Raw genomic sequence first — 11,595 nt, forward strand, 5'->3', positions numbered from 1 at the left:
TTGGGGCCCATTGTACTTCGTAAGGAGGAGTTAATTAGTGAGCTAGGAAGGAGCAGCTTTCTGTGGAGCAGTGGGATCAGAAGCCAGATTACAGTGGATTGAAAATAAAAATGAGCACCTGGGTGGCTCAGTCGATTAAGCACCTGACTCTTGGTTTCAGCTCAGGTGGTGATCTCAGGATTGTGAGATGGAGCCCTGCATGGGGCCTCTCTCTCTCTCTCTCCCTCTGCCCCTCCCCCCTCATGCACACTCGCTCTCAAATAAATAAATAAATAAATCTTAAAAAAAAAGAAAAGAAAAACAAGTTCTTTGGGGGGTAAATATGGCAGATGAAACATGCATATCTACTTTAGTGCTTTCTTGAAACTATACTCAAATGATAGTAAAGGTTGTTTTTGAAAGGCATAAACCTACAAGGACAGGACTAATGAGAGACAAAAAAGTTTAGAAGCTGGAAACCAGAAAGACTGTAACTAGCTTTTCAGACTAAAAAACCCCCTGAACCCTGAGGAGGCAGTAGGGAAAGCCTAGAACCAACCCAATCTATAACACGGAATCCTCAAAAGGCTTGGGAACTGTTGATGCCATGGAACTCTAGAGGTTGGGCTGAAGGAGTCTAAAATAAGAATGTTCCCCCTTTGGGCTCCCACAGGGCAGGGCGCCTGTCTATCCCCTTTGGGCTGGAGAGTGAAAGAGCCTGCTCTGGGGGAATCTAACTAGGCAAGAGGAAAGACTAACAGATAGTGGTATTAGAGATTCCTTTAATAAACAGTCCATCCAGATCATCCTGCAGTGACACTCCAGGAAAGCCCACCCTTGTACTCAGAACTTAAATATGAGCTGTCATTCAAAGCAAACTGCAGATTAATTCAACCAAACATTTAAAGAATAAAACAATGCCAATCCTACACAAACTCAGAAAATGGGAAAGGAGGGACAACTTCCTAACTCATTCTATGGCCAGCATTGCCCTAATGTGAAAACCAGACAAATACATTACAAAGCAAGAAAACTAAAGACCAATAACCCTTATGAACAAAGACAAAAAAATATTTGGTAAAACATTACAAAGTTGAATCCAGTAACATGTATTGTTATATAAAAACATTAAAAATACACCATGACCAAGCGGAGTTCATCCTAGGAATGCAAAGTTGGTTTAACATTCGAAAATCAGGTGATGTAATCCACCACATTAACAGAATGAGGAAAATCCATATGATTATCTCAGCAGATACAGAAAAAGCATTTGACAGAATTTGGCAAAATTCAACAACTTTCATGATAAAATCTCTCAGAGAATTAGGAATAGAAAGAAATGTCTTCAACCTGATAAAGACCATCTGTGAAAAAGCTGCCACAAATATCATATTTAATGGTGAAACACAGAATGTTCTCTCTCTAAGATTGGAAACAAAACAAAGATGTCCAGTCTTACCACATCTATTCAACATTGTACTAGAGGTCATAGCTAGTATAATAAGACAACAAAAAGAAATAAAAGGCATCCAGATTGAAAAGGAAAAAGTAAAACTGTCTTTATTTGCAGATGATATGACTGTATGGGTATAAAATCCTAAGGAATCTATGAAAAACTTCTAGAACTAATAAGTGTTTAGCAGGATCATACAAGATCAATACATAAAAATCAAATATGTTTTTATATATAGCACCACATATTTTAAAATTAAAACTTATTTGCAATAGCATTAAAAAGGAAGAAAATGAATAATAATATGTGCAAGATATGTATCTAGAAAACAAAACATTGCCAAAAGAAATTAAAGAGATTAAATAAATAGAAGGATAGACTGCATTTAAAGATTAGAAGACTCAGGGCACTTGGGTGGCTCAGTCGTTAAGCGTCTGCCTTCGGCTCAGGTCATGATCCCAGGGTCCTGGGATCGAGCCCCGCATCGGGCTCCCTGCTCCGTGGGAAGCCTGCTTCTCCCTCTCCCACTCCCCCTGCTTGTGTTCCCTCTCTCACTGTGTCTCTCTCTGTCAAATAAATGAATTCTTTAAAAAAAAAAAGATTAGAAGACTCAATACTGTTAAAGTATCAGTCCTTCCCAAGCTGAGCTGTAGATTCAATGAAATCCCAATCATAAACCCTTCAGGGTTTTTTGCTGAAATTGACAAAGAATTTATATGAAAATATGAAGGATAAAGAAGAGTCAAACAATTTTGAAAAAGAAGGAAAAGGGGGGCTTACAATACCTGATTTCAAGACTTATTATAGAGGTACAATGACAAAAACTGTGGTATTGGCAAAAGGATAGACACATGGATCAATGGCATACCAAGGAGAATCCAGAAATAGACCTACACATAGAGGGTCAACTCATCTTTGACAAAGCCTCCAAGGTAATCCAATGAGGAAAAGGATAGTCTTTTCAACATGCAATGATGGAACCCTTGGATATTCATATGGGGAAAAAATACATCTTGACCTTACTTTAGGCTAAACACAAACATTAACTCAAAATGGATCATAAACCTAAATATAAAAGTTAGTTCAATAAAATTTCTAGAAGTTAATGTAGGAAAAAATCTTCAAGACCTTGGGTTAGGCAAAGACTGATGTGTCTGAGAAACACAAAAAGCACAAATCATAAAAAGAAACAGTGATAAACTAGTCTTCATAAAACTAAAATCTGCTTTTCAAAAGACAGACTGGGAACAAATATTCACACTACATACATCTGACAAAGATCTTGTATCCAACTTGGGCCATGTATTCCTCTGAATATTTATAGTTGCCTCTCGTTAAGTGTGGATTCCATACCACAAATTCATCTACTCACTAACACTTATTTGTGACCCCAAATTCAATACCTGTGGCACTTTTGCAGTCACTTGTGGCAAAAAAATTTGAGTTTCTGGATGTGCACATTCTGGCTGGGGTTGGCAAGCTGATGCTCTGCTCATGCTGTAACCAAATGTCCTTTCTGTGGTCTGTGTCATGCCACGTGTCTTGCAGTTTTGTGGGTTTTGTTAGTGATTTTGCTTTTTAAAATGGTGCCCAACCATAGTGCTGGCTGGTACAAAAAAGCTGTGATGTGCCTTATGGAGAAAATACATATGTTAGGTAACTTCCTTCCTTCCTTCGTTCCTTCCTTCGTTCCTTCCTTCGTTCCTTCCTTCGTTCCTTCCTTCGTTCCTTCGTTCGTTCGTTCGTTCCTTCCTTCCTTCCTTTTCTTTCTTTCCTCCTTCCCTCCCTCCCTTCCTTCTTTCTTTCAAAGATTTTATTTATTTATTTGACAGAGAGAGAGAGATAGCGAGAGAGGGAACACAAGCAGGGGGAGTGGCAGAGGGAGAAGCAGGCTCCCCAGTGAGCAGGGAGCCCGATGCAGGGCTCAATCCCAGGACCCTGGGATCATGACCCGAGCTGAAGGCAGACGCTTAATGACTGAGCCACCCAGGTGCCTCCCTTTCTCTCTTCCTTCTTTCTTTTCTTTTCTTTCTTTCTTTCTTTCTTTCTTTCTTTCTTTCTTTCTTTCTTTCTTTCTTTCTTTCTTTCTTCTTTTTCTTTTAAGATTTATTTATTTTAAAGAGAGAGAGAGCGCATGGGAGAGAGCATGGCGGGAGGGGTGATGAGGAGAGGCAAGGGGAGAGGGTAAGAGAGCCTCAAGCAGATTCCACTCAGGGTGCAGCCCGGCCTGGAGTTTGATCCTGAGATCACAACCTGAGCTGAAACCAAGAGTCGGATGCTTAACTGACTGTGACACTCAGGCTCCCTGTGTTAGATAACTTTCAGGAATAAATTAAAATGCTGTTGGCTATGAGTTCAATGTTAATGAATTGAAAAAATAGATAAAATACAGTGGTCTTTAAACAGAAACACACATAAAACAAGTTTATATATCTGTCAGATGATGAAAATGTTGTGACCAGAGGCTCATGAGAACCTAATCCTGTATTTAGCCTAGGAGGGTATTTGCTAGGTCAGTGTTTATGGTGACTTTATAGGACATAACTACTGCCAAGTGAGAATCAAATATATATCTGATACACACACACACACAGAGCCCAGTAGAAAATGTGAAAAAGATTTCAACACACACTTCACAAAAGAAGATATACAAATGGCCAATAAGCCCGTGAAATGTTTTCTGACATCAGTAGTTACTAGGAAAATGCATATTAAAATCTTACCCACCAGAAGGACTAAAATTTAAAAAGACTGATAATATCAAATATTGGTAGGAAGAGGAACTGGGACTCATGCATTTCTGTGGGAATGCAAAATAGTACAGCCATTTTGAAAAGCAAAATGGTTTTCCTATAAACCTAAATAGGCACTGACCACATGACCCAGCTATCCAACAACTAGGTTTTTACCAAGAATAAAGAAAACGTGTTCACACAAAGACAAAGCTTTATTCATAATATCTCAAGCTGGACCAACCGGAATGTCTATTGACAGATGAATGGATAAACAAATTGTGACATATTCATACAATGGAATACTAGAAAAAACAACCATAAAAAATAATGAATTTCTTAAAACTCGATAACATGGATGAATTTCATAGACATCATGATGAGCAAAAGAAGCTAGGTATCAACGAGTATATTCTGTAAGATTCTATTTATATGAAACTATAGAAATGGCAAATCCATCCATAGAGACAGAGAGCAGATGAGTAGTTGCCTGGGGCCGAGGGGTGGGAGCCGTAGGATGTTGATTGAAAGGGACACAAGGGAACTTTTCTATGTGATGAAAATATTCTATAATTTGATCAAGGTAATTGTTACATGGGTGTGCGTGTTGGTCAAACTTATCAAAATATATGTGAAAATGGGTACATTTTATTATAGCCTAATTATCTCTCAATAAAGTTGGTGAAATAATTTCACCTGTACTCTCTGAATGCACAAGGGGGCACCTCCTTCACCAGTCTGGCTGTGAAGTGAAGAGGAGGTTGATGGACAGGTTTTGTTTGGTTTGGTTTCACTTGGGTTGTTTTTACTTTCTTGTATTTTAGTTTTGCTTTTTGTTGATCTGGTTTTGCCTCCTGTTGGTGTTGGTGCCGTCTGGGAAGAGGCAGACATGTGAGCGTGTGCCCTGGTGGAAACCCCAGCAGGGAGGAGAGCAGCCACGGAAGGTTAGGAGGGGGAGTGCTGGGAGGAGGCGTGGGGTCTGGGAGTGCTGGAGAGACTGGCCTTGGGCAGGTGAAGGGGCAGTATGTGGCCAGGAGGATGGGGGTAGGTTTGTAGACTAGGAGGGACGGGGCAGGAAGAAGGAGCCCAGGAAGGACAAGGCAATGGGGAAGTTCCTCTGATGGGCTCCTTCTTTTTCTTCCTTTTAAATTTTTGGAAGTAGGAGATGAGGTCTCTTGCGGTGCTAGAAACACGTGACCAGTTGGAGCTTGAGGAAAGATGTGAGTTTCACATTGTTTTGGGCTATGGATGGGCCTCCGTTGCTGGTAGAATTCCTGCGGAGGTTGGAGGCAGGGAGCGTGGTGGCCAGACACACCAGTTTGGAGAGCCACAGAGTGTTCTCAGCACCCTGGGGGTGGGGGGAGGACAGAAGATACAGAACATTTCTCCTTGCCTAGGGAGGAGGGAAGGGTCCCTGATGCCCACCCTCTGGGCAGGTGGCAGGAGAGTGATCTGACAGGTGACTTTGGCCCTAGTGCTGAAGTAGGGACCTGGAGGGAACGAAGGCCGCATAGAAATCAGAACGCCAAACCCACATCTGCCACGTGGTCACATCCAAGAAAGGAAGGGGTCCTTTTACTCATCTTTGTCCTCTCCCGGCCACCTGATGGCTCGCGGACCCTGCCGGCTTCTGGGCTTCATCAGCTCTTTCTCACAGCTGTTGGGGAAATCACTTATCTGGGCCTAAAGAGGACGGAGCTTGCTTAGGCATGCTGGGGCCTGCTTACTGCTCCTCAGGACTGGGGGTGGGTCGTTGTCCCACTCCAGCAGGAAGAACATGCTCATTGGTGGAGAAGTTTGGGGCTGTGCAAGAGTGGATTGTGTGTCTGAAACAGCACCATTCAAGTCTTCCTCTCAGATTTGCAAGGGTCTCTTGCTTAAATGCAAGCATCTTCTGGAACAGGAACCCCTTTGAGCCCCAAAGATGAACGGGGCAGCTGAGAACCTGTGTCCAGCCAGGCCAAGGGGCTGGGGGTGGGGGGCAGTGGGCGAGACGAGCACTGGATGGAGGCAGGGGGATGTCAGGGATGCATCAGTCCATGTGACACTTCTGCAGGGCTGGCTCCATCTCTGCTTCCATCTCCAGGTGGGCCTGCCCCGGTTCAAGGCTGGGCTCAGCCTGGGCATTACTCAGGTGGTCATTATTCAGTGTCAGAGAGCCTGCTTCCTCATCTGCACAGGGGAAATGATCATAGCATCTACCTAGCAAGAGTGTCGTGAGGGGATAGCAAAGAACTTGTGGGGAACTCTTAGCTTCAGTCCTACTGAGAATGCCCTCCAGCCATTGGGGACCCACATATGTAACGCAGGAGGGAACAGAGCTGAGCAGGATGAGGGACAGGTGGCCCCCGATGACCACAGGACAGCTTTCTCTGTCCCTCCATCACTCCTCTCCCCCCCACCTTCCTGCCGAGGGAGGTGAGAAACCCCTGCCCCTTCCATTACAGCGGGGGGCTGTGCCAGAGCACGGAGGACAGCCAGTGGGGCCCCCCTGAGAGGCCAACATCGTTTGCCCGCTAGCAGCAGGGGCCGGACGCTGCCTGCCGCGGGTGAGTGGGGTGAAGGGCAGGGCGGCTAGCTGTGGCGACCCGCTCCCTGGGCACGCGGTCTCGGCGTGCACTCCGGGTATTGTTTACACCAAGCAGGGCCTAGGCCAAGACTGGGGGCCCCAGCCCTGCTTTTAGATGTGAGAGGTCCATGGAAATATGCTATCTGTCCACCTGCGCGTCCCCTGCCGGCCCTCACTTCCTGGCCTGGATGAGAGGAATGCAGAGGCCCGGGGGCCAGTTCACGTCCTCCTTCCTCTGCCACTTTCCATCCTGGGAGCTGCATAGAGGCCGTCGGTCCTTCTGGCCTCATTCTATCCTGTTGGGGGGGCAGGTGCGCACAGGTTTCTGCAGAGAAACCCGCCAGGCCATCTGCCCGGGAAGCGGTGGGGAAGTGGGTGCTTGCAGGCTTAAGGAGCAGAGGCTGGGGTGTGGAGAGACAAGATACCCAGGAGCAGGAACCGGCTGGGTAGGGGGACAGTGCCCTGGAGGATGTGGCATGTCAGCCAGGCAGGGTTCAGGCTGGTGGATGACACCGTTACCACCATCATCACCATCACTGACATTCATGATGTATCATGTCAGAGTGTGCTGGGTGCTTTGTGCATGACGTTTGGGGACAGCCGCGCCCCTCACTCAAGCCATTGCTGGATGCGTGTCCTGTGTAATGCTCAAGATGGTCATCAGTTCTAACCCCCGAAACTGAAGGCCACAGGGTCTCCCAGTGGACCACCAAGCCTGGGTATTTATCCAGGGATGGCTCTTCTCCCCGCCCCCCCTTGCCGTGTCACCAGCACAGTTTGCTAATTCAGCTCTGCTCTGTTCACCACAGTGCACGAGGCAGAAAGCAGTGGGGTGTCTTAAGCAGGGTGTAATGCCCTCGAGGTCCATCCGTGTTGTCACAAATGGCAGGATTTCCTTCTTTTTTTATGGCTAAATAATATTCCTTTATTCCTTTATAATATTCCTTTAACCCATTCGTCCAGGTTGTTTCCACGTCTTGGCTGCTGTAAATAATACCGCTGTGAACAGGAGGGTGTCCATATCTGTTTGGGATAGTGACTTCCTTACGCTAAGTGAAATAAGTCAGAGAAAGACAAATACTGTGTGATCTCACTTGTGTGTGGAATCTAAAAAAAAACCACAACAAGCGCGTGGAAACAGGTGAGATTAGTGGTTGCATGAAGTGGGGGGTAGGGGGCGGGAGAATTGAGTGATGGGGGTCAAAAGGCACAAACTTGCAGTTACAGGTGAGTAAGTTCGGGGATGTGATGTATAACATGATGACTACAGGGGCGCCTGGGTGGCTCAGTCGTTAAGCGTCTGCCTTCGGCTCGGGTCATGATCCCAGGGTCCTGGGATCGAGCCCCGCATCGGGCTCCCTGCTCAGCGGGAAGCCTGCTTCTCCCTCTCCCACTCCCCCTGCTTGTGTTCCCTCTCTCACTGTCTCTCTCTCTGTCAAATAAATAAATAAAATCTTTAAAAAAAAAAAACATGATGACTACAGCTAACGACACTGTTCTGTATATTTAAAAGTGGCTTAAGAGTAAGTCTTAAAAGATCTCAGCCCAAGGAAAAAAAATTTGTAACAATTTTTTTGTAATAGGGATGAGATAATGGATATTAATTAAACTCATTGTGGTAAGCATTTCACAATATATACACATATTAAGTCATTGTGTTGTACACCTTAAACTTGTACAATGTTGCATGACAATTACATCTTAATAAAACTGGGGGAAAGAGGAGGGCAGCAGGGGCAGGAAGACAAGGGGGTGGCTGGCAGAGGAGGGTACCCGGGGGCCCAAGGCTGAATACCAACTCCGGCATTAACTTACTGGGTGCTGGCCAGGTCTCTTGGACTTTTGGATCTCCTGTTCATCGGCAACTTCTGTGATCCCTCCCAGCACCGCTGTCCCGCCTGACCCCAGGGGAATGGGGGCTTCAGGCTGCTCAGGCCTGGCTACTCATGCCCAGGAAACCAAGGGGAGCCAGGGTCTGGTTGGATGACCCTGACTCTCTCGGGCCTTCATGGTGCACTTCACGTAGCGGTCAGAAGGGCTCTGGAGGAAATGGCCTCTTTCCAAGGGACTGAAGTTTGGTTTGCTAAATGGGGCTATTTTTTTTTTTTTTAAGAGCTAGAGAGAGAGAGAGAGAGAGAGTGTGCGAGCATGGGGTAGGGCAGAGGGAGAGAGAGAATCCCAAGCAGGCTCCACCCCCAGCCTGGAGCCCTGTGTGGGATCGATCTCACAACCCTAAAATCATGACCTGAGCTGAAATCAAGATTTGTACACTTAGCCGACTGAGCCACTCAGGCTATTTTAAATAGGGTTATTTTAAACTATGTCATGGCCAATTAAACGTTCAGTTCTGTGGGGAAAAGCAAAATATCCAAGTTTCTGATGTCAGGAACATGGTTAACGAATAAAGACAAAGCCAGTAACCATCATGTGCCCAGGTTAGAAACTTCAGGATCATTCTAGACCTTTCCCTTCATTCCCATAATGGTGATCGCTGCTGGCACTTCCTCAGGCAAGGGAGCTGAGGTTGAGAGAGAGGCCACACGCCTGGGCGAGCTCAGGGATGCATGCCCTCGGCCACTCCCTTCTACCGGCTCTCGGTCCACCACAGTCTGGTCAGGCCTATCCCACCTCCCCAGCCCAGCCTGCATGCCTGCCCCCCCATACGCCCACTGCTGCCGTCCAGACCCACCGCCATCTCTTCTTAGACATCTGCCACCGTCCAACGGGGATTCTGCCCCCCAGTGCTCCTTGGGTAAAAGCCAGGCTGCGGCCTCACCTTCAGGGGCACCCCGGGTCCTCATAACCTCCTGAGACCTCTTCTTCCCCACCCTCCCTGGGTTGGATCCCCACCCTGGCTCTGCCCAGGAAGGCCCTCCCTGCCCTCTTTGCCCAACAAAGTCCCCCTCATCTCACACCTACCTCCCAGGCGGGCTGGGCTTCTGGCTGGGTTTTGCCCACACTCCTTGTGTGCGGGTTGGAACCTTCTTATCTCATCTGTCAGTGTTGTGGGTGTGAAGAACGTGCTTGGCCTGTCTGTGCTCCTTGCTCCCAGAGGGACAGAGACCCTATCATGGTGAGATGTGGCACGTGACAGGTATCTTTGGGGCTTTGAAGCTAGACACCCTGGAACTGGAATCACATTGACTTGCTGTGTGAACTTGGTTAAGTCGCTTCACCTCTCTGTGCCTCATATTCCTCATCTAAATGACATCCGTCACATAGGATTGTCCTGAGGATTATGTGAAGAGGTCAGCACGTCACGCAGTACTGGGCACACGGTGTCACTGGCGAGTCTTCCCCCCCTTCCTGTCCCTGGGTGTCTGTCCTAGTGAGCTTTCGGTGCCCGTGCACTGGCTGAGAGAAGCCCTGGACGCTGAACACACTGTGTGTATCAAACCCCTGAGCCTGGCACAGTGACTGTCCCTGTGGTACCTGAGAGGGAGCCCTGGCATCTGCCCCCAGCACCGCACCACGGCTGCCATGGCCAAGCGTGACGGAGACAGAACAAAGGCCTTGAATCATGCAAAGAGTGGGCAACATCACTTTAAATCTGTTTTTCCAAATCCTGTTATTTTAAATGCCCTGGGCAGATGCCCATGTGTGCAGGGACACTCCGCTGGGCCAGAGGCTCTTTGTCCCTTGAAAGGCCCCATTGTGACCCCCGAACCGGCCCCGAGTGATTCCCGGGACAACAGGCCCTTGTGTGGGCCCCGAAGGCCTGCTCGCTCGGGCCCTCGGCTGGCAGCACGAACCCTTTGCTGTCTCTGTAAGGTCAGCGAGGGGAGGCCTGAGATCCCCCATGCGGGTTGCTGCCAGGGTTCTGATGCGAAGGGCTTTGTAGAGTTGGCTTCTAACTGCTGATGAAGCTCAACTCCCATCAACTGTCCTCTCTAGGAGAAGGGCAGATCCAGTGGGGGCCCCCTGGGAGCAGAATGGGGGGGTCAGGGATTGGTTCGCAGAGGAGGACCATCTGCGGATGAGGCCCCCATCAGGCCACCCTGCCCTGCACGGGGAAGGCCACCAGGAGAATGTCCCCAGAGCCCCTGCAGTCACAGGTAAGAGTCCCCACAGTGTCCCGGTTGGATTTGCTCCGCAGCTGTCTGTCGCTGTTTGCCCTCCCGTGATGCCGGCCCTCGCCACGTATTTGCAGTGACCGTGATTTGTTCTGTTCTGCAAGCTTTGGCTTGTGGTCACATCACAGACATCAGCTTCTTAATCCTCTCTTAGATCCATGGAGGGATTCTGCTCTTTGTTCCATGACCTTAAAAACATCCAGTTATTCGCCTTCTTGCGAAGGATCCGCTGGACCGGGTGGGCCTTTGGCTCTCTGGACGCTGCAGAGCAGAACTTGGTACCTGCCTGGGCGGGCACTGTTGTCACGACTTTGCAGCCCGGAGCCGCCACCCCTTTCAGTACGGCCCCACGTGGCCCCCTGCAGACCCTGCCAGGAGGCTGGGCTGTCCCAAATGCTGGCCTCACCCCCGCAGATGACCCCTGCCCGCCGGTATCAGGGGCACTCCGAGGGCTTGTCTCACTGTTGCTTCCTGAGAGGCGGGGGTGGGGGATAGACTGGTGGGAGGATGGGTCTGGGCAGCCTAGGGCAGGAAGCAGGAGGAGCTGGCCAGAGACCCAGCTCCAGTTCCCGTCAGCTGAGTGAGCCTGTCTCCTCCCCTGTAAAACGACAGGATTCGCTATCTCCTGTGGCCACTGTGGGGATGACAGGGGGCTACACACATCCATGGAGGCTGCTTACACAGTGCCGGGCCCAAGGCAAGAGCTCCAGAAATGGAAGGTGAATGGTCACACAGGTGCCCAATGGGTCCTCTGGGCAGTCATGTTTGGGTGTTGGTGCTACCCTACCT

Source organism: Halichoerus grypus, chromosome 10 (genome assembly GCF_964656455.1).
Source record: "Halichoerus grypus chromosome 10, mHalGry1.hap1.1, whole genome shotgun sequence".
Lineage (NCBI taxonomy): Eukaryota > Metazoa > Chordata > Mammalia > Carnivora > Phocidae > Halichoerus > Halichoerus grypus.